The 21,256-nt window shown below is 40.9% G+C and overlaps 1 long non-coding RNA gene across 1 annotated transcript in view; it reads right to left on the bottom strand.

The window, feature by feature from the left end:
- The window catches only part of LOC126106463 (uncharacterized), a 73,525-nt gene extending 59,001 nt beyond the window's left edge, over positions 1-14,524 (bottom strand). The window contains exon 1 of the long non-coding RNA XR_007523352.1: positions 14,368-14,524. This is a non-coding gene — a long non-coding RNA (uncharacterized LOC126106463). The remainder of the gene's footprint in view (positions 1-14,367) is intronic.
- Positions 14,525-21,256: the final 6,732 nt, after the last annotated feature.

Here is a 21,256-nt window from a genome sequence, read left to right as displayed (position 1 = left end):
TAAGTATTCACAAATTGTAACACTTGCCTCTAAAAGAAATGACAGATAATGTGACAGAATCTTTGATTAACTTGCTCTGTGGAGAAAATATGTGTAGTCACAGAGACAATAAAAACCGTGACTTGAACTATATGGAAGTCTGTAATTCCCAATCTGTAGTATGTTAAGTGGGCGATCGCCGTACTTTGTACAGACTTAAGGCGGACGTCCTTGGCCGGCCGCTGTGACCGAGCTTTTCTAGGCGCTTCAGTCCAGAACCGTGCTGCTGCTATGGTCGCAGGTTCGAATCCTGCCTCGGGCATGGATGTGTGTGATGTTAGTTAGGTAGTAGTAGTTCTAAGTCTACGAGACTGGTGACCTGAGATGTTAAGTCACGTAGTGCTTAGAGCCATTTGAACCATTTTGAGCGGACGTCCTTAATGAACAGATGTTACATGCACACAGTGCGAGTATGGAAAAACTGTTTATTTCGTCTCCTGTAAACTGTGCGAACGATGTATTTGGAATAGACAGCGTTTCACGCGCGACAACAATCAACATTCCAACGCGAAGCTGACACTTGGTCAGCGAGTGACATGCCGCGCTCGGAGTGTTGTTTTTAGAACAGGTTATAAACAGTGAATAGTCATGGATCTAAGATACGGTGAAGTGTAGAGCGTATGACGACTTTAGGACTCTTATATAGCGCGAAACATTAAGAATATCATAAAAAGTGAAAAAAGCAACCATGTTCGCAGGACTATGTAAGGAAAAGAAGCCAGTACGTTGTCCTCGATGGTGAGTGTTCATGGGAGGTGCCCCAGGGAAGTGTGGTAGGTCCGCTGTTGTTTTCTATCTACATAAATGATCTTTTGGATAGGGCGGATAGCAATGTGCGGCTGTTTGCCGATGATGCTGTGGTATACGGGAAGGTGTCGTCGTTGAGGGACTGTAGGAAGATACAAGATGACTTGGACAGGATTTCCGATTGGTGTAAAGAATGGCAGCTAACTCTAAATATAGATAAATGTAAATTAATGCAGATGAATAGGAAAAATAATTCTGTAATGTTTGAATACTCCATTGGTAGTGTAGCGCTTGACACAGTCACGTCGATTAAATATTTGGGCGTAACATTGCAGAGCGATATGAAGTGGGACAAGCATGTAATGGCAGTTGTGGGGAAGGCGGATAGTCGTCTTCGGTTCATTGGTAGAATTTTGGGAAGATGTGGTTCATCTGTAAAGGAGGCCGCTTATAAAACACTAATACGACCTATTCTTGAGTACTGCTCGAGCGTTTGGGATCCCTATCAGGTCGGAATGAGGGAGGACATAGAGGCAATTCAGAGGCGGGCTGGTAGATTTGTTACTGGTAGGTTTGATCATCAGGCGAGTGTTACGGAAACGCTTCAGGAACTCGGGCGGGAGTCTCTAGAAGAATGGAGGCGTTCTTTTCGTGAATCGCTACTGAGGAAATTTAGAGAACCAGCATTTGAGGCTGACTGCAGTACAATTTTACTGCCGCCAACTTACATTTCGCGGAAAGACCACAAAGATAAGAGAGAGATTAGGGCTCGTACAGAGGCATATAGGCAGTCATTTTTCCCACGTTCTGTTTGGGAGTGGAGTAGAGAGAGAAGATGCTAGTTGTGGTACGAGGTACCCTCCGCCACGCACCGTATGGTGGATTGCGGAATATGTATGTAAATGCAGATATGTGATTACTGGAATTACGCACTTGGGGTGTAATAAACTATACAATAGCAGTGACTAATAATACGTGCATTTTTTGCCCATAGCGAATTCCCATCTGTGTGTTAAACAAATAATACCGCGTAATGGAATTTGTTTCGTGGCCACTCCTTCGCGTTACGAGCCGTTCTGGGAGACGACAATGCAGGAGGCTAAGCCGATGCAGCCTTGGCGGACGGTAGCGCGGTTAAATGTCAACGCGGGGAGGGGGGGCGGTGCCTGCCTCCACGCCGAAGCTACGCACGTTCCCGCCGTGCGTATCCATGATGACGCAGCACCGACTACGCGACGCCGAGCCTGCAACGTCCCACGAACATTCGACGGTCGACGACCACGCCTTCCAATTGGCGAACCATCGATCAACGGCATTGTCATACAACTGTAAAATTATGTATCTAATCGATAAAAATGCAAACTTTGCAAATCAAGAATGTACACCTTATACTATTCGAAACGCTACTAACAGATAGATGATAAAGGATAGTCTGTTTTGCTCCGCCTAGGTTTTCTGCGGTTTCCCTTGGGGCCCTCGTCCGAATGGAGAGCGACTTCAGTTCATAACAGACTATCCTTGCCAAAATAAAATATATTGTTCAAAAATATATGTACCAATAATGCTGAAATTTTGTAACTTTGTTCAATGGTGTTAAGTGTATTGATGTGAACTCGAAGTATCAGACAATCAGAGAAATCTATGACAAATTATGTTAAATATTGTGATGCGAAGTGAAAACTTAAGTGAAAGTGCTTCATGTGACGTAATGTAGAATGCCATGCCCGGACATTAGAACATGTGAACTTGGCATTCCAGAGAGCCTTATGACGTCCCATGGCCCAGATTATGAGAACTATAAATTTTAAACATTTTGCCACGATATTAAGCAATTGTATTTGTCATATGTAAAGGAAACTCTATTGAAAGTCAAGGAATAATGCGATTATAAAGAAAAACTATTATCTGTAACATAACTATTATTATTATCTTTGTTCTTTTTGGTAACGGCGTGAAACAAAAAAGCGCCGAAGGCTCTTCTCCTTTGCCTTGTTCTGATAGGACGCCATTGTGCGCAATCTACATAATAAGGTGTGTACAAGTTTTATTATTTGAACAGTGAGCTCCAATATACATCTAAAGTATTCCCGTTGTTCATTTTAACTGTAACCTGCACCACATACCCTGTTTGCTTGTCGCATTGTTTTTAAAGAATTTCAGACGCCGCGCCGGCAGCAAGCCGAATATCGCTGGACGGCTACAACTGGCCGCAATTAAGGGGCAATTTCAAATTATCGTAATTATAATCCCGGTCTTTCCACAGGCGACGCTGGAGTTCGGCAACATTTTCTTTCATTTATGATCTATAGGAAACTGTTATTTTCAAAGTGCCAAACGATTTATTCAGAAGATTTATGTTACCTGCAATAGGACACAGATTTGTCCTGCACTCAGACGAAATTAAATCACACGTAGGTCCTACGTACTGAAAATGGTGAAATACTTTTGTGTGTGTGTGTGTGTGTGTGTGTGTGTGTGTATAACCTATAATGATGAACTGTTTTTGAGCACGGATTCGTCTAAGTAACTTCAACAGGATCCTACGCTACATTTTTGTGTCAGTAAAATCTAATAACGATCTGTGTCTTCGCATGTCCTTGCAGTGAAACCAAAATTAAATAAAGTAAAACCCCACATTCACATTGCATTCAACAACACATGCATTAATAGGTTGTACATATCACACCCCCTAACTCTCAAGCAGTTTTCTCAGCTTGGTTACCCAACCATTACAGAAGAAGTGTTGCAAAACATCCTTCCAAATACAAAATATCCCCTAAAAATTGTTTTATAAGTGCCGCTTATCAATTAATCTTTAAAATGCATAAATGCCCAGGTGTTCATGAATTTTGGGTAGTTGCCCAGGAATTTATTCTGGGCATTTGGCCCAACCCGTAAATGCCCAACCATTTTACACCACTAGTCCTACTACTAAAAAAAGGTATAAATACAGGTATGACTTTATACGCACAGTAAACTCTTCCCAGTACCATATCATTAAAATCTGGGCCCCAGTTACGACAGCCAATTTAAAGTTTCTCATCATGAGAAGGAGAAATCTGTATGTACTTCAAAGAAATCTTTTATAGCCAGATCGGCTTCATTTTATTGACCGGTTTCGACAGGGACGACAGTTATCTTCAGATCTTCAGAAACATTTTTGACTGTACATGATGCTCTATAGGGCATTCATTACTCATGCCCTGTTAACATTTTAATGGAGATTATATTGCACATTTCTGAGAAATCTGTGGTATATGAAATGTACTCTCTACTACAATGTTAGCATGGCATGAATAATGAATGCACAATGGATCATTATGTACAACCAGAAAAAATTTAGAAGATCTGAAGATGACAGCCTTACCTGTCGAAACCGATCAATAAAAAGGCAGTTTTGAATGTAATATTGTCTCTAAAAGATTTCTTTATGCCAACTTATCCGCCAATCGAAACTATCACTCTGGCCATGTCCGTGTGTCACTCGATCTTCCGGTTTGAGTGCTTTCACTTAATGTGAGACAGTCAGCCGAGACAAGTCTCTCACAGTTACGTCAGTTATGTGAATGTTTTTCTCACTCACAAAGAGAGGTCCTCAGTGGTACAATCGACTTCTTGAAATTGAAATCATCTATACTGTGATGTAGGTTAAGGTCCCAAGTTTCACACACTGCGGCCATTCACACTCATCGGCCCTCATTTGAAGAAAAAAAAAATAGTTCTGAATTTTGATCCTCTCTAGCTTTACAAAACGGGCTCTTGCAGAGGCTATTCGTACAGCGGTAACATTTAAGGTACAGGTCTCACGTCTTCTTCTCTGGTGTTCTGAGAATTTTTATTTTTAAATCTTCATCGAAATGACTGATCATTATTTTTTTCGATTAAATATATTTTTTTTTAAATTTGTGGTGCTTTGTCACGTCATTTTGATTAACCTTTTTAAATTGCTCTCATTTTTTCCTCCTGACATTCTCTTTCTACTTGGAATACGTGTGCATATGATTTTAATTATTTTATTTATTAACTTCGATTTAATTTCTTCCGTTTTATCATCTTATATTTTTGCCCATGTTATTCCATTCAGTATCTCTGTTCCTCGTGTTCCTTGAATTTCGCTTTATTTATACTTCTTTCTTTCGTTTCAATCATCATCTGTGTTACTTAGTGCATAGCGGAATTAGAAGTAACGTTTTTAATATTTTTTTTGACATTAACCATCCCAAAAAAAGAACATTGCAACGAAAAATTCATTTTTGATACAAACGCACGGTTAATATAAATCGATTAATCGTCTTTTTTTAAAGAGATATATCGGCAGTTGAAAATGTTCAAGTATTATGACAGATAAATAAAAAAGTAATTAAATTGACATGTACAGAAATCCCAAGTGGAAATACTAGTCGAGGAAGACAAATGAGAGCAATTGTAAAAATTAATACGGTGATAAAATGATGTGACACAGCATTAGAAATAAAAAAATTACATTAAACCCGTTTAATCGAATAAAAATAATGATCACAATCATTTCCAAAAAATTTAAAAATGATAGATTTGAAAACATCAGTTCACAACCTTTTTGATGTCAAGCTTGTACTTTAAACAATCTGTGTTAATATCCCTTTTCTAAAACTTAAGAGCATTACGCTAATTGATGAATTCTTCTCGGGTTATCTGCCGAGTGGTGGCGTCGTCTTGTCACAACGTTTCAATGAGTTTCGTACCCATCATCTTCTCGCAAAGACGACGCCATCACTCGGCTGATAACCAGAGAAGAATTCATCAGTGGCATACGCCGAGAAAGACTGCAATCGCATAGTACGCTAATTTTTTCTTCAATTACTCGCAAATGAAAGTTTGAAACCTGGGACGTTAAACCTACATCACCGTATAATTCGGATGATTTCAAAAAGTCGATCTCACCGCTGTGAATCTCTCCTTGTCAGTCTTCTACGGTTACCTCAGTTATGTGAATGTTGTTTTGTTTTCACGGTCACTCACTCAGCCTTTTTCCGTGCCGGAGTTGGCGCCACTGCAGTCAGCCCCCTGTTGCCGCCAGGAATACAGTCGTCGCCAGGAGGTAACCCCACCGCTGGCGCAACTTTGGTGCCCGCGGTCTGCAGTAACACGCTGCATGCACGCCACCTCCTCGCAACAGCTGCTTTCCTGGCCGCAGCAGGAGAATCGCGTGGAGCGCGCGGTACGCATGCGCAAGACGCCAGCCAGTCAGTTTTTTTTTTTTTTTTTCAAATAAAATAAAATTTTATTGTCGTTAAACAACTTCTGTTGTAATAGACAGCGTCAAAAAATACAAGGAAAGGTACCAAAACACAAAACAATACATACATCGTTTTTTTTGTTTTTTTTTAGAGCTACCAATTAGTTTTTAAAAAATATACAGAAAAGTATACATCTCCTTGGATCAAATTTGTCACAGAATATGATACCGCCTATATTTTCACTACATGCTATAATGATCATTCATTCTGGAGGCGTCTTAAGTTTTCCTCGAATTCCGGAATGTTGTAGGTTGTATTCATAATCAGCCAATTTTTTTAGTTTCTTCCCTCGTTGCTGTACTGGCATTTCCCTCAGTGTTGTAGGCAGTTTGTTGAATAGCTTAATCCCCATGTAGTATGGCAGTTTTGGGTTTTCTTTATCCTTACCTGGGGTGTGTCAATGTAATGTTTATTTCTTGTGTTGTGTGAATGTACCTCCCCCCTTTCTTTGAAGTTGCTCTGGTTTTCTTTGATGTCTATCAGACAGTGGTATATGAATATTGCAGAGAGAGTCAGTATTTTCAGCTCCCTGAATACTGGTATGCACGATTCATTGTCGGGTAAGCCCTTTATACCTCTAACTGCCCTCTTCTGCCACTTAAAAACTTCCTGAGCCCCTGAAGAGTTCCCCCAAATTATTATGCCATAGACCAGGTGCGAGTGGAAAAAGGTATAGTATGCCTCTAGCATTTGGCTCTTACTGACACAAGTCCTAAGTTTGCGCAATAAAAAAATTACTTGCATAGTTGTTGGGTATGTTCGCCCCAGTTCAAATTCGGGTCTAAATAAATTCCTAGCAGTTTGACAGGTGTGTTTACTGTCCCTTCTGGTTTCAACTTACTCAAATGAAAATATATTGTCTGTGTTTTATTGCCCTTTAAGACCAATTTATTGCTTTGCAACCATGTGGTGGAGTTTTCTACCATGTCTGTATTTTTGTCCTGTAAAGTTACCAGATTTCCGTCTGATGTTATTAAGGTGATGTCGTCAGCATATGGAATTGATTTGTCTGGCAAGTTATGTGGGAGGTCATTGATATACACTAGAAAGAGAAATGGGCGTATTACTAATCCTTGAATAATTCCGGTTTCAATTTTAGTATGTCTGATAGTTGGTTCTCAATTATGACCATTTGTTGTCTGTTATCAAGGTACGATTCTATTAGCGATAACTGTGAGCCCTTTATTCCGTATAGTTTGAACTTAGAAAATAAGATCTCATGGGAAATAGTGTCGAAAGCCTTACTGAGGTCTAAGATTGTAATACTTGTATCCCTAAGGAAGGGGAACTTGCATGCTCAATTTTGTATCCTCAACGATACATCATCTTAATTACTTACATGTTAGCTGCACCTAGAACAACTTAATTCACGGCAATGGAATAGTCAGATTTAGACGGTGAAAATAAGAATTAATCTATTCAGTACGTGAATGAATAAATACGCATAATGCTTATTTCCACACCGCTACAAGTGGTTTGGCGCGAAATAAAAGCCAAAGCGTGAAATCTTCTGCAGTGTTCGCGACGTTTCTTTCCCGAATGATAGTCACACGAAGAAATGTCACCTTGGGAAACCTGTCTTCTCGTAGTGTTCGGACTTTCTAAATTTCGAATGTTTCTATGATCGGTATCATCGAAGGGAATGCCACAAATTTTCCTGTGGAATAAATGTAAGAATCAAAAGTAAGAATTAATACACTGAAGAGCCAAAGAAACTAGTACACCTACCTAAAATCGTGTAGGACCCCCGCAAGCACGCAGGAGTGCCTGCATGAGCTCGACTAATGTCTGAAGTCGTGCTGGAGAGAATTGACACTGTGATTACGAGTACGAGAGAGTGAAGATCTCTTCTGAACAGCACGTTGCAAGGCATCCCTGATACGCGCAACAATGTTCATGTCTGGGGAGTTTGGTGGACAGCGGAAGTGGTTAAACTCAGGAGAGTGTTCCTGGAGCCACTCTGTAGCAATTATGGACGTGTGGGTTGTCGCATTGTCCTGCTGGAATTACCCAAGTCCGCCGGAATGCACAACGGGCATTAATGGATATACACTCCTGGAAATGGAAAAAAGAACACATTGACACCGGTGTGTCAGACCCACCATACTTGCTCCGGACACTGCGAGAGGGCTGTACAAGCAATGATCACACGCACGGCACAGCGGACACACCAGGAACCGCGGTGTTGGCCGTCGAATGGCGCTAGCTGCTCAGCATTTGTGCGCCGCCGCCGTCAGTGTCAGCCAGTTTGCCGTGGCATACGGAGCTCCATCGCAGTCTTTAACAGTAGTAGCATGCCGCGACAGCGTGGACGTGAACCGTATGTGCAGTTGACGGACTTTGAGCGAGGGCGTATAGTGGGCATGCGGGAGGCCGGGTGGACGTACCGCCGAATTGCTCAACACGTGGGGCGTGAGGTCTCCACAGTACATCGATGTTGTCGCCAGTGGTCGGCGGAAGGTGCACGTGCCCGTCGACCTGGGACCGGACCGCAGCGACGCACGGATGCACGCCAAGACTGTAGGATCCTACGCAGTGCCGTAGGGGACCGCACCGCCACTTCCCAGCAAATTAGGGACACTGTTGCTCCTGGGGTATCGGCGAGGACCATTCGCAACCGTCTCCATGAAGCTGGGCTACGGTCCCGCACACCGTTAGGCCGTATTCCGCATACGCCCCAACATCGTGCAGCCCGCCTCCAGTGGTGTCGCGACAGGCGTGAATGGAGGGACGAATGGAGACGTGTCGTCTTCAGCGATGAGAGTCGCTTCTGCCTTGGTGTCAATGATGGTCGTATGCGTGTTTGGCGCCGTGCAGGTGAGCGCCACAATCAGGACTGCATACGACCGAGGCACACAGGGCCAACACCCGGCATCATGGTGTGGGGAGCGATCTCCTACACTGGCCGTACACCACTGGTGATCGTCGAGGGGACACTGAATAGTGCACGGTACATCCAAATCGTCATCGAACCCATCGTTCTACCATTCCTAGACCGGCAAAGGAACTTGCTGTTCCAACAGGACAATGCACGTCCGCATGTATCCCGTGCCACCCAACGTGCTCTAGAAGGTGTAAGTCAACTACCCTGGCCAGCAAGATCTCCGGATCTGTCCCCCATTGAGCATGTTTGGGACTGGATGAAGCGTCGTCTCACGCGGTCTGCACGTCCAGCACGAACGCTGGTCCAACTGAGGCGCCAGGTGGAAATGGCATGGCAAGCCGTTCCACAGGACTACATCCAGCATCTCTACGATCGTCTCCATGGGAGAATAGCAGCCTGCATTGCTGCGACAGGTGGATATACACTGTACTAGTGCCGACATTGTGCATGCTCTGTTGCCTGTGTCTATGTGCCTGTGGTTCTGTCAGTGTGATCATGTGATGTATCTGACCCCAGGAATGTGTCAATAAAGTTTCCCCTTCCTGGGACAATGAATTCACGGTGTTCTTATTTCAATTTCCAGGAGTGTAGATGATTGGACAGGATGCTTACATACGTGTCACCTATTAGAGTCCCATTTGACTCCAACTGTACCATTACATAGCCTCCACCAGTTTGAAATTTGTGATAAGATCTTATGGGACCAAACTGCTGAGGTCATCGGTCCCTAAACTTACACCCGACTTAATCTAACTTGAACTAACTTACGCTAAGGTCAACACAAACACCCATGTCTGAGGGAGGACTCGAACCTCCGATGGGGGGAGCCGCGCGAACCGTGACAAGACGCCTTGGACCATCAACTTTTTAACAGTCCCCTGCTGACATGTAGGGTCCGCGGATTCATGAAGTTGTCTCCATACCCGAACACATACACCCACTCGATACAATTTGAAACGAGACTCATCTGACATGTTTCCAGTCCAATGTCGATGTTGACGGTCCCAGGCAAGGCGTAAAGCGTTATGTCGTGCAGTCATCAAAGGTACATCTATGGCCCTTCGGCTCCGAAAGCCTATATCGATGATGTTTCGTTGAACGGTTAGCACACTGAAACTTGTTGATGGCCCAGCACTGAAATCTGCAGCAATTTATGGAAGAGTTTCACTTTTATCACGTTGAACGATTCTCTGCACGTTGGTCCCGTTCCTGAAGGATCTTTTTCCGGCCGCAGTGATTTGATGTTTTACTGGATTCCTGATATTCACGGTACAAACGTGAAAAGGTCGTACGTGAAAGTTCCCTCTTTATCGCTACCTCGGAGATGCTGGGTCCCATCACTCGTGTGCCGACTATAACACCACGTTCAAACTTACATAAATCTTGATAACCTGCCATTGTAGCACCAGTAACCTTCGACCATAGATAATAGTAGACTGGCCTTGCTGTGCAAAAGCTATAGGGCTGGTGTGGCTTGAACATAAACCACGTGACTGTTGGCAGAACGTGGCGGGATTTCAAATCAGCGGTCTGCCATCGTATGTTTGTATCGTATTTTCCCCACATTTCTCAATTGACTGCCAAACGCTTCCAACAAAAAATGCTTTTTTTATTTGCGAAAAATTATGTCAGAACTACATTTGACCTGGATTTGTTCACAGTACCATTTATAAAATCTAGCAAATACAGCGAGCGCCCCTCTGGTGGGCAGCGGGACGAAATTACTATAAACTATCAATTAAAGTAAAATGTCGTTAAAATTCTTTTAAACAGTAAGAGTGGGCTCGTGTCACAACTTTAAATATTAGATTCGCCGCGTTTTGAGCTCTACTCACTTATAAAAGAAAATGGGATATGGGAATTACGCCAACTATAGGTGCCAAAATTGTCGACATTAGGAGCAGGTCCATTTTAGAGTATCAATTTTAGGTGCGCTTCAAAGGTTCAGTTCCTACTATTTTTACAAATGTTTAAACTATCAGTTTTTAAAAAAATGATATTTTAGATGAAACGTGAGACTCTGAAGTTTCAGAAAATCATTTTGGAGCCTACATTTATTTAATAGTATTAGAAGGTAGAAAAAAATTCTCTTCGTGTGTCGACTATAGGAGCTCTTACCTTATTATAATCTCACTTGTATATACAAAAAGGCGCGTATGTGCAGATGGCTTAAAGTTTTTCCGTTTCTGGGCCTGTATCCAAAGCTGCCTTCGGTTTTCATCCTTAGGGAACCTATGAGTAGGAACGAGAAACAGTTATACTTACTTGTGTAACTGAATTATCACAGATACGTTCCAAAATGTAATATGCGTCTGACTTTACAGGCATCGCTTTCAACACTTTAATTTACGTGATACTCTATTTCAAAAAACATATAAAAGTCACTTCAGCAGATTTCAATAAACGCATCTGCATTATCATTGAAACACACGTGAAATGTAATGCCATTTCCCCCGACAAAACGCTGAGTACAGCCATAAGCGCAACACGAAACAACCATGTTTTGCCAACATTCACGTGACTTTAGACCAGAGATGTTGGAGCCACGAAAATGACGTCAGGGCCAGTCTATTATATTTATGGTCGAAGGCAGTAACCGACCTAACAACTGCGGTACACACCTTATTCTGTCTGTTCACATACTTCTGTATTTCAATACGCATGCCTATACCAGTTCTTTGGTGCTTTAGCGTATAGTAATCGCTATAAGAATGAAATAAAAAGAATTTAAAAACACTGTAACCCCGAAAATACCTTACACCCATATCTTACATAATAAAGCTACGATACCTATTGTGAAACCCAGTTGTAATTTTACTAATAATGTAATTCCCTTGTGCCACTAACTGATAAGGAACAATCACATAGTAACCTTCTATGGATACGGCAAGATAAATGAAAAAATAAGATAAAGTAAATAAAAACAATATTCGGGGTTCGAAACGAGGCGCAAAATTGACAGACCGCGACACCATTTCCCCTCAGAGACTCTGCGGAGAAATCTAAACTACGTGGAAACTTTCCACGTCGTTTTCTAAGAAACGGTTGAGTATCTTCAGATAAACCGAGACACTTGCTCGCTTATTTTAACTCCTCTTCCTTTCAGGGTAATTGGGTTACGGCATTTCTCCTGTCCTCCAGTTGAGGAATACTGGTACTATCCTCTAAAATCCCGCGCAAACCTGCAAGATTCCAACAAAATTATGGGGGATTGTCAAGGTAAGTACTAATACTACTCAGTCTAAAATATTTGTTTGCACTGTGTTCGATCATTATGAAGGATAATTAAGTTTAAATAGGTCTTTTCTAACATCGATTTTATACTGTAGGGCACAACCATCCCAAGAATCGTTCACTACAAGGGGTTATAAAGAGCAAAAAGTTACGTAAGCTTCACACACATGTGCACCTTGTGAACAGCCGTTTAAAGATGAACTTGTGGGTTCGAAACCGGTTATGGCGCTCTGGTTGCTGTCTTTTTCTTTGAAAGAATCAACCTCTAGTAAGAAATGGTTACAGCTCAAAGAACGGATGAATACGTCGTTTAACAGACAGAACAAAACTACACACTGGTTTCACTTGAAAAGACGGAGTGAATAACTCACTTAGTATGCAAAACTACAACAGAATGTAACAACTATTTTCTTTCGGTCACTGCCACAGGATGGTTGCAGTCGAAAAAGTGGGTGAATGCATGAAAATAATCCAACAGATACGTAAAACTACAACCGACGGAAAAAAACAACTGAATACTACAACTGCTACGAAAAACTAAAAGAACGAAAGAGTCGTTCGTTTCCCATTAACAGACTCAATCGAGCGCTTTCATTCGGTTGTTCCCATTACTTGGCAGAAGATGTCTACAAAGATCCGCGAATATTGTTAAATAATAGACAATACGATTCACAGATAATAAAGGGGCATTTAATTGAAAAAGTAGGCCAACACTGGGGACAGTCCTCTGGTGTGAAACGTTCGGTTCTAACTAACCACAGAGGTCACAAATTAATATAATGCAACGAGAAGAACATCTTCTTCCATAACACACTCTCCCACAAGAAAAAAAAATAAAATAAAATAAATACACCAAGTTTCAAATGAAACCAATTACAAAATAAAGATACCACATAATGAAGAAATTGTATAGTGCTATAGTTTAAGAGATGAATAAAAAACATTGATAGTTAAAATCATACTCTGAAAGTCACACCTAATAAGTACAAAGAAATTTAAGGTGTAGAGACGCGAAAGTTTCCTTAGGAATCGTTAGCTGCAGGAAGAGCAATATACGAGAAATCTGCTTGCCAAATGTCTACAGAAAGAAGCCAGTTACAGCTAGCACATCAGTTCTAATTAGCAAAACTCCTTAATTATTCACATTCAAAAGAAACAAGGAAGTCATGCTAAAAAAAAAAAAAAAAAAAAAAAAAAAAAAAAAAAAAAAAAAACCTTGAGAACTATTCATATATCTATTAATAACATATAAGGAAAGCTTTGGGTCCAATAATAAATACGAAAGAATGTACGTGAATTTCGAAACAAATGTGAAACATTCTGGACTACTAAAAGTGTTACAAGAACAATAAAGTGCACATTGCTTATCGAATAAACAGAGTAGGTGATGACAGGCTAGTAAACTACATCTTTAAGTATCTCTGGGAAAAGGAACAACCAACAAACTGTATCAAAGAAATGAATGATAAACGCTTCTAAATATGTAAGAATAAAAAAGAAAAAACAGAAAGAACTTTCTAAACGCAATGCATTGACAACAGAAGCGTTTTTGGACAAAAGCTGTAAGAGGGCAGTAACGAACTGTATGGAGAGAGAAGAAGAAAATGACACAGTTAAATGTCAAAAGAATTTGAAAGGAAAAGAAAATGAAAAAAATTATAAATGGTACACAGTCCTTAAACAACTGAAACAAAAAACTAACATTACAAAAATGTAAAAACCAGTCAGGTAAAAATTTACACGTTTGGTTACTTTGTGCATAACACAGTATTACAGATTGGAGATAATTCAAGAAAAGCAAAAAAATAAAGAAAAGAAAAGTCACTACAGAAATGATAGAAACGGTACAGAGACTATGTATCTGCAAAATTTACACGATAAGACAATATCTAAATATGTTCAACAGCTGTAAAACGGATAACAAATGCTGCTGGAAAATAGACAGCAAAGACGAAATCTGAATTTAGAAAACACACTGTGAATTAAACGGTAACCACACGAGGAAAACTCAATAAAGAAAAATAAAAAAAAACCACCTCAACAGGCAAAGAAACGAAGCGTTTCCTGATCGCCAGCGAAATTAATTCTAACGGTTGTGACATTTAAGACCAAGGACGATTTACTCACCGTATATACAGTGAGGACAGAACCCAAGTGTGCTATCTACAAGAGAAAAGTAGTAGTTACCTCCACCGATGCGCAGCATCCAACCGATCGACTCAAAGTGTGCCAGTGCTGTCCCTGCAGCCCGTTATAAGACCTTGTAGGCTTTACTACAGAGAGCAGGGACTCCCTCTGCAGCTGGGAGACTGCAGAAGTTTCTAGGGGCAGCAACGGGGATTCCCCGGACGGTTCTGCGCCACATACCGCCGCGTGCGCCTAGGCGGCCGAGAGGCAGCTAGGTGATTCCCGGACAGACCCGGCAGTGGCACTACATGCTGACTGGCTGCTTCTGACCAGGTTGCTTGAAAACAAGGGACTCATTCGCACACCTTTTGCGCTGCACTTACTGCTGAAAACTGTTCGCTGTAGTTGTAGGGTCGCACAATAGATTCGTTCTGCCCGCGCCAATACAGTCTAGAGCGATCGTGTAAATGCATCGTCTACTTATTCATTAAATTTTATAGCAATACTAGGACCAAAATCACAAACCGCTCCGTCTGCCAGAATTCATTTAATCGTTTTTCTGTGACGGTTTTTGGCAGATGTTCTTTTCTTAATGCCAAGCGGTCGAGCAAATCTTAAGAGGCAGTAGTTTCATCCAGGTCCACAAGTCGCGCTGTTGTCGACTTTGCTATTAACGTCAGCTACTAGATGGCCCTAGCGTCTCTGCGCTCCCGCGGCATCGATTCTCTCCAACCACGCGCTCTCTTTTTCATGTCCAGCGTGACGCCAGACATAAAATCGAGGAGACTGCACCATTATGACACTTTCTTGCTTATTTTTTCTACGTCTAGATCGTTACAGCATAAGAGGAGCTACTTTTCAAAACGCATTGTGTCCCAAAAAGTAAATTTTTCAAGAGAAGCGAAAAAAGTATACCGAAAAAAATGTTCGATTAATTTTCACGAATTTTACACCACCTACTCAGGTAGGTCTGTTGATCAAAATGTGTTTAATTCAAGGAAATTGCTTTTTATACTTTCAAGCTATGAGCACTTTAGTGACGGACAGAATGGTTTTGTTGGGTTCTGTTGGACAATCTGACTTTTGATGTAAGCTATTTTGGATATAATGCGTTTTGATTAGTATTCAGTGACACAGAATTGGTAAAAATACTTTTTATTGTTTGAAAATACATTTTTTAGCATTCAGTAATACATTTTAACACCAGAAGTAGGAACAAAAACGAAAATGTGCTTCATTTACAATAGCAAATTTCACAATGTTTTTCCCAAAACAGGCTTCTCTTCTAAACAATAACAAATAGTATCTTGGGTAATAAGTTCGTTACATGGACGGCTGATAACGGATTGAAAAATTCAAGTATTTCATTTTCTTTCCAGTTGTTTTCATGCCTAAGGCTTAGTAGTTGTTCCACATCATCAATCATCACTGATGAGATTGAAAAAAGAAAGGAAAGGCGATGTGGAAAAACTACTAAGCCTTAAATATGGAGACAACTGGAGAGAAAATGAAATACTTAAATCTTTCACCCAGATTAACAGCCATCCACTTTGGAGATATTTGATACTTTGACCAAGCTGTATCCACGTTTACCTAATGGCAAAGGTTCAAATGGCTCTGAGCACTATGATCATCAGTCCCCTACAACTTAGAACTACTTAAACCTAACTAACCTAAGGACATCACAAAACACCCAGTCATCACGAGGCAGAGAAAATCCCGCCGGGGATCGAACCCGGGCGCGGGAGGCGAGAACGCTACCGCACGACCACGAGCTGCGGACCTTTGAAGTATCATCAGAATAGTAGGTAATGTGTGTTTTGATTTTCACATCAGTCACCCTTTCACCTATCATATATTTCTTCAAATGGATCACTGATGCCGTCTACAAGCCTAAAAATTATACTTAGTTCCTTGAAATCAAATACTTCCCAGTCTTTCCCTAAAATCCTTGTTTCGCCCACTTCTGCATGAACATTCTCGGACGTGTTTGGATTCAATATTTCTGAAATTTTACGAAGTTTGTTTTCTACTCGTCCAAATACTCTGTCAGGAGTTAAAATGTAATGTCCTCGAACTGGAAAGCAGAGAGGTACATCAGTCACAAGCATTGCGGATTCTTTGAATAACCCGAAAGCAACTGCATGTATAACGTGTTGATTTTTGTTTTGGCCAGCGCATCCATCCGCGAACAGTTGAGAAATGTGACAGATGTGTCAATGGTAAATTTCTTTAAGAAATCGGTGATGGCTGAGGAATTTTCTTGTGGCCCTCTACCTGCCTGCGTTTCATTCCAAACGTAAATGTAGTTTCTGTATCTGCCACATTTGTTACACAAAAGAAGTACAGAGATGTCTTAAATAGTATGCCTCGCCAAGAGATAATTTTGGGAGAGGTTGTACCTGTTGTAAATCAAAGGCAAATGTCAAGCTACAGTCACACGTTTGCTTCATTAATTTATGAAAAGCTCTAGCTCTTAATTTATATGACCCAAGTTCAATCATTAGCTTATTGTTTGTGTTGATGTCTGTAGCAGTTTTCATTTGGTGATACATTCTATGGCAGAAGCTACAGGTATCACTTTCTGGAGTTCCAAAACCTAGATTAAATTTTATATCAAATATTTTCGTATAAAATGTTTTCTTCACTTTCAGATCAGATATGACTGAATTGTTATACATGAGGAAAAGTTTGTTTATACTCAGGTCATATGGCAGGTAAACGTGCTGGCTCTTATTTCTGGAGTAGTGACTCTCCCTTGCTTGTAGATATGAAATAAATTCAGTTACCTTTTCCCTTTTTGCACTATACTTTTCTGCTTTATGGTCTCCTCCTCTCTTGTCAAGCACTCCTTCACTTGTTTTAAGGCCATAAGCGATGGTATGCACTCTTCTTTGACCAATGCCGAAAAGCTTCCTGAAGAAAGCAGCACACACAGGAAGCCTACCACCTTTTGAATAAAACTGAAAAGAATTAAAGGTAGCAATTACAATATTATCCCTGTAACACATTTTATAAGAGTAAACAAATCATAAATTTGACGATGTTTTACTTACATGATACTGCACTATTAGAGCAGTTGGTTTATTTTTCGGATCATTCCGTACTCTCCTGCGCTTACTTGTTCCTTTTTGTCTGGTTTAGCAAACTCTACCCTTTTAGTTTTGTGTAGACTGCTAACCGGAATCGACTAACAGCAAAAGCGTCCTACTTTATCCTGGTAAGGAGATTCGAAGCTCATGAGATGAGGATCCTTATCCCAATATCTAAGAGGAAAGGTTACAAGAGAAATAATCATGCAGGTAAGTACAAATAGATTAATTTGTATACTTACTTGACTTAGTTCCTTTGGCCCCTATGGGGGCATAGGGCATCCAGGAGAACTCGCCATCCGTCTCTATCTTTGGCCATTTGCCTCAATTCTGCCCAGGTCTTGCCAACTCTTTTTGCTTCCCCTTCCACTGTCCTCTTCCATGTGCCCCTGGGGATTCCATTCCAATGCTTTTTTCTCGATGGCTCCATCTGGTTTTCTCAAGGTGTGCCCCAACCAGCCCCACTTTCTCTCTCGTATCTGGTCTTCTATAGGTATCTGGTTTGTTATTCGCCAGATCTCCTCAGTACATATTTTTTCTGGCCACCAGATATTCATGATGCGTCGAAGACATCTATTTATGAAGCTTTGTAACTGGGTTGTTTCCAGCTTTCCGGCCTTCACACTTGTATTAAAAATACGGATTTTTGTTTTGTATGTGATATTTCTATTTTTCCATATTGGATACAATTGTATGAAGGCAGCATTTGCCTTTTTAATGCGGTTTTTCACGTCATCTCCAGCTCCGCCATCTTCCGCCACTATACTACCCAGATACAGGAATGAGTTGACAGTCTCCACTCGCTGCTCACCTATTAACAGGGGCATCTCCATGTTACCTGAATTTACTCTCATTTCATTTGGTTTGCTTGTATTTATCTTGAGGCCAGCAGTCTCTGCTTCTTCTTTCAGCAAGCTTAATTTAGCTTGCATATCAGTCAGCCTTGGAGCTAATAAAACTATGTCGTCTGCAAAATCCAAATCCTCCAGACGTTCGTGGATCCCCCACTGGATTCCTCGTCTCCTGCCTGCTGTGACTCTTCTCATAACAGAGTCTAGAATGAGTAGAAAAAGTGTTGGTGACAAAATGCAACCCTGCCGGACTCCAGTTGTTACTTTTATGGGCTGTGTCATATTTCCCTTGTGGAGTATGCAGCATTCGTAGCCATCATATAGATCTTTTATGATGTTTAAGATCTTCTGTGGTATGCCATACTTCCGCAACACCTGCCAGAGCACTTTATGTTTCACTGAATCGAAGGCCTTTTGAAAATCAGTGAATGCCAGGTACATGGTTGCTTGGAATTTGTATAGCTTTGAAATAAAAATAATTTTATTACTCTTTATTCTTGCCTGTTTTCACACTCTAGTTCCGTTTTTGATTTGCTCTTCATTCGCTTTCTCGTTCCACGATTCATTTCCTCTTAAACAGTCACACATACACTCGCTATAATACTCTCCTTCTCAGCACAACAACGTTTTTACCTCTGACTTCTATAAGTCTACAGAGAGAATGATAAACGTGTATATACAACAATGCTGTAATACTGAAAACGAATATTAACTGTTCATTGTTGGCCAGTTAAAGCCTTTCGCTTTAGCCCGCCAGCCTTACATTGGAGCCAACATAGCTTAATAAAATAAAATAGTGGCAACTGTTGGAATTAATGCAGTTTGACTCAATCATACTAGAGGACAAAATGCTGCTTCTTTCAAGTGCTCTTTTTGAAGGTATTAAAATGCGTTTGGACACAATCTGATTGCAGGAGTGTGTAGAGCGGGTAATAAAATACCGGATTCCATATCAAATTCAATTTTGTCGACCAGTGGACATAATGCGTTTTGAAAAGGTGCTCCTCATTATCTTCTTACAACTGCTGATAGCGCAGTCACTAAACTGACAACACATATCTGTGTCACCATACATATTCTGCGAACTACTGTGAAGTGCAAAGCGGAGGGTATTTAGAATTGTGCTACGCATTATGCTTTGCACCCGTTCCAACCGTGTAATAGCACGGGTGGAACCATTACTAAAATGTCTCTCTGTGTGCAGTAATTAGTCCATATCGGAGCTACATGTAAGTAGGAGATCGAAGAATAATTTTGTATTCTCTCTATACCGGTCCTCGAAACTTTGTAAGTAGGCTTTTGTCGGATAATGTTCGTCTGTTTTAAAGCGTCGACCAATTCAGGTTTTTCAGCATTTCTCTCTCGTTAGTCAAGCAAGGTGTGATGTTGAGGGAATTAGATCAGGAAATGAGACACTTAAAGTAGTAAAGGAGTTATGCTATTTAGGGAGTAAAATAACCGATGATGGTCGAAGTAGAGAGGATATCAAATGTAGACTGGCAATGGCAAGGAGAGCGTTTCTCAAGAGGAGGAATTTGTTAACATCGAGTATAGATTTAAGTGTCAGGAAGTCGTTTCTGAAACTATTTGTATGGAGTGTAGCCATGTATGGAAGTGAAACATGGACGATAACTAGTTTGGACAAGAAGAGAATAGAACCTTTCGAAATGTGGTGCTACAGAAGAATGCTGAAGATAAGGTGGGTAGATCACGTAACTAATGAGGAGGTATTGAATAGGATTGGGGAGAACAGAAGTTTGTGGCACAACTTGACTAGAAGAAGGGATCGGTTGGTAGGACATGTTTTGAGGCATCAAGGGATCACAAATTTAGCATTGGAGGGCAGTGTGGAGGGTAAAAATCGTAGAGGGCGACCAAGAGATCAATACACAAGGCAGATTCAGAAGGATGTAGGCTGCAGTAGGTACTGGGAGATGAAGAAGCTTGCACAGGATAGAGTAGCATGGAGAGCTGCATCAAACCAGTCTCAGGACTGAAGACCACAACAACAACAGTCAAGCAAGACTAACCTTTCGTGGTGCCATTCTTTGAATATGTTTCATTAACTTGTAATGGTTTCATGCCTCATCAGAGCGAACAGAGACTATTAATTTTTAGTGGTGCAAGCTGTTCCGGGGAAGCATGTTCATTTTCCAGTGTAATGCAAAACCTTTATAATTTTTTCTCTGCTTCTACACAACGTTGGGATAAACTTCTTTCTTTCATGAAACCAGGAAGCAAAACGGTAAAAAGTTTATCAAAACATATTGGTCAGCAAGAGAAGAAGCGTGTGTAAGTCTGTATGAAAACTCGAAGGCCGTTATCAATGACCTCACTCATACTGCCAATAATATGTTTGAGAAACCGCTTGTGCGAAATGAGGCTTCAGCTATGTTGTATCAACTGATCAGACAAGAAACAGTATTCATGATGACAGTTTGGAAGGACATACTCCAGAGATTTAATAGTGTAAATCTGAAATTTCAAAAAATATTGATACTAAAATAGTGCATGAATTATTTGAATCATTTGTAGGATTTTCTGCATGTATTCGTGGCATGTTCGACTATTTTGAAAATAAATCCATGGAGATTGTGACTGACATAGACTATGAATTTACCTACAGAAGTTCACGAAAACGCAAACTTTATGATGGCGAAGAAGCGGACTGTGACTTGAAGGGAAAAATTTAGAGTTGAAACATTTCTCCCAGTACTTGACAACTTGTACGCCGAATTAGTGAGAAGGAACGAAAGCTACAGAACACTGTTGGACGCCTTCACAGTTTTCAGTAACCTTAAGAACAGTAAGTTCACCTGACGATAGTGCTGAACGTGCAGCAAAACTCAAAGCGTCGTATGACACATATTTAGAACCCTCCTTCCCTAGCGAATGTGTACATTTTGCGGAACTTTTAAAATCTTCTGAGATTAGTGATATACCAGTCGAAATGAGTAAATTTTTACGGAAACAAAGGTTACAGTTCGTGTTTCCGAATGTTGACAT

The sequence above is a fragment of the Schistocerca cancellata genome, chromosome 10 (assembly GCF_023864275.1).
Source record: "Schistocerca cancellata isolate TAMUIC-IGC-003103 chromosome 10, iqSchCanc2.1, whole genome shotgun sequence".
Lineage (NCBI taxonomy): Eukaryota > Metazoa > Arthropoda > Insecta > Orthoptera > Acrididae > Schistocerca > Schistocerca cancellata.
Note: the sequence above shows the minus strand (reverse complement) of the source record. Positions and strands in the feature narration are given on the sequence as shown.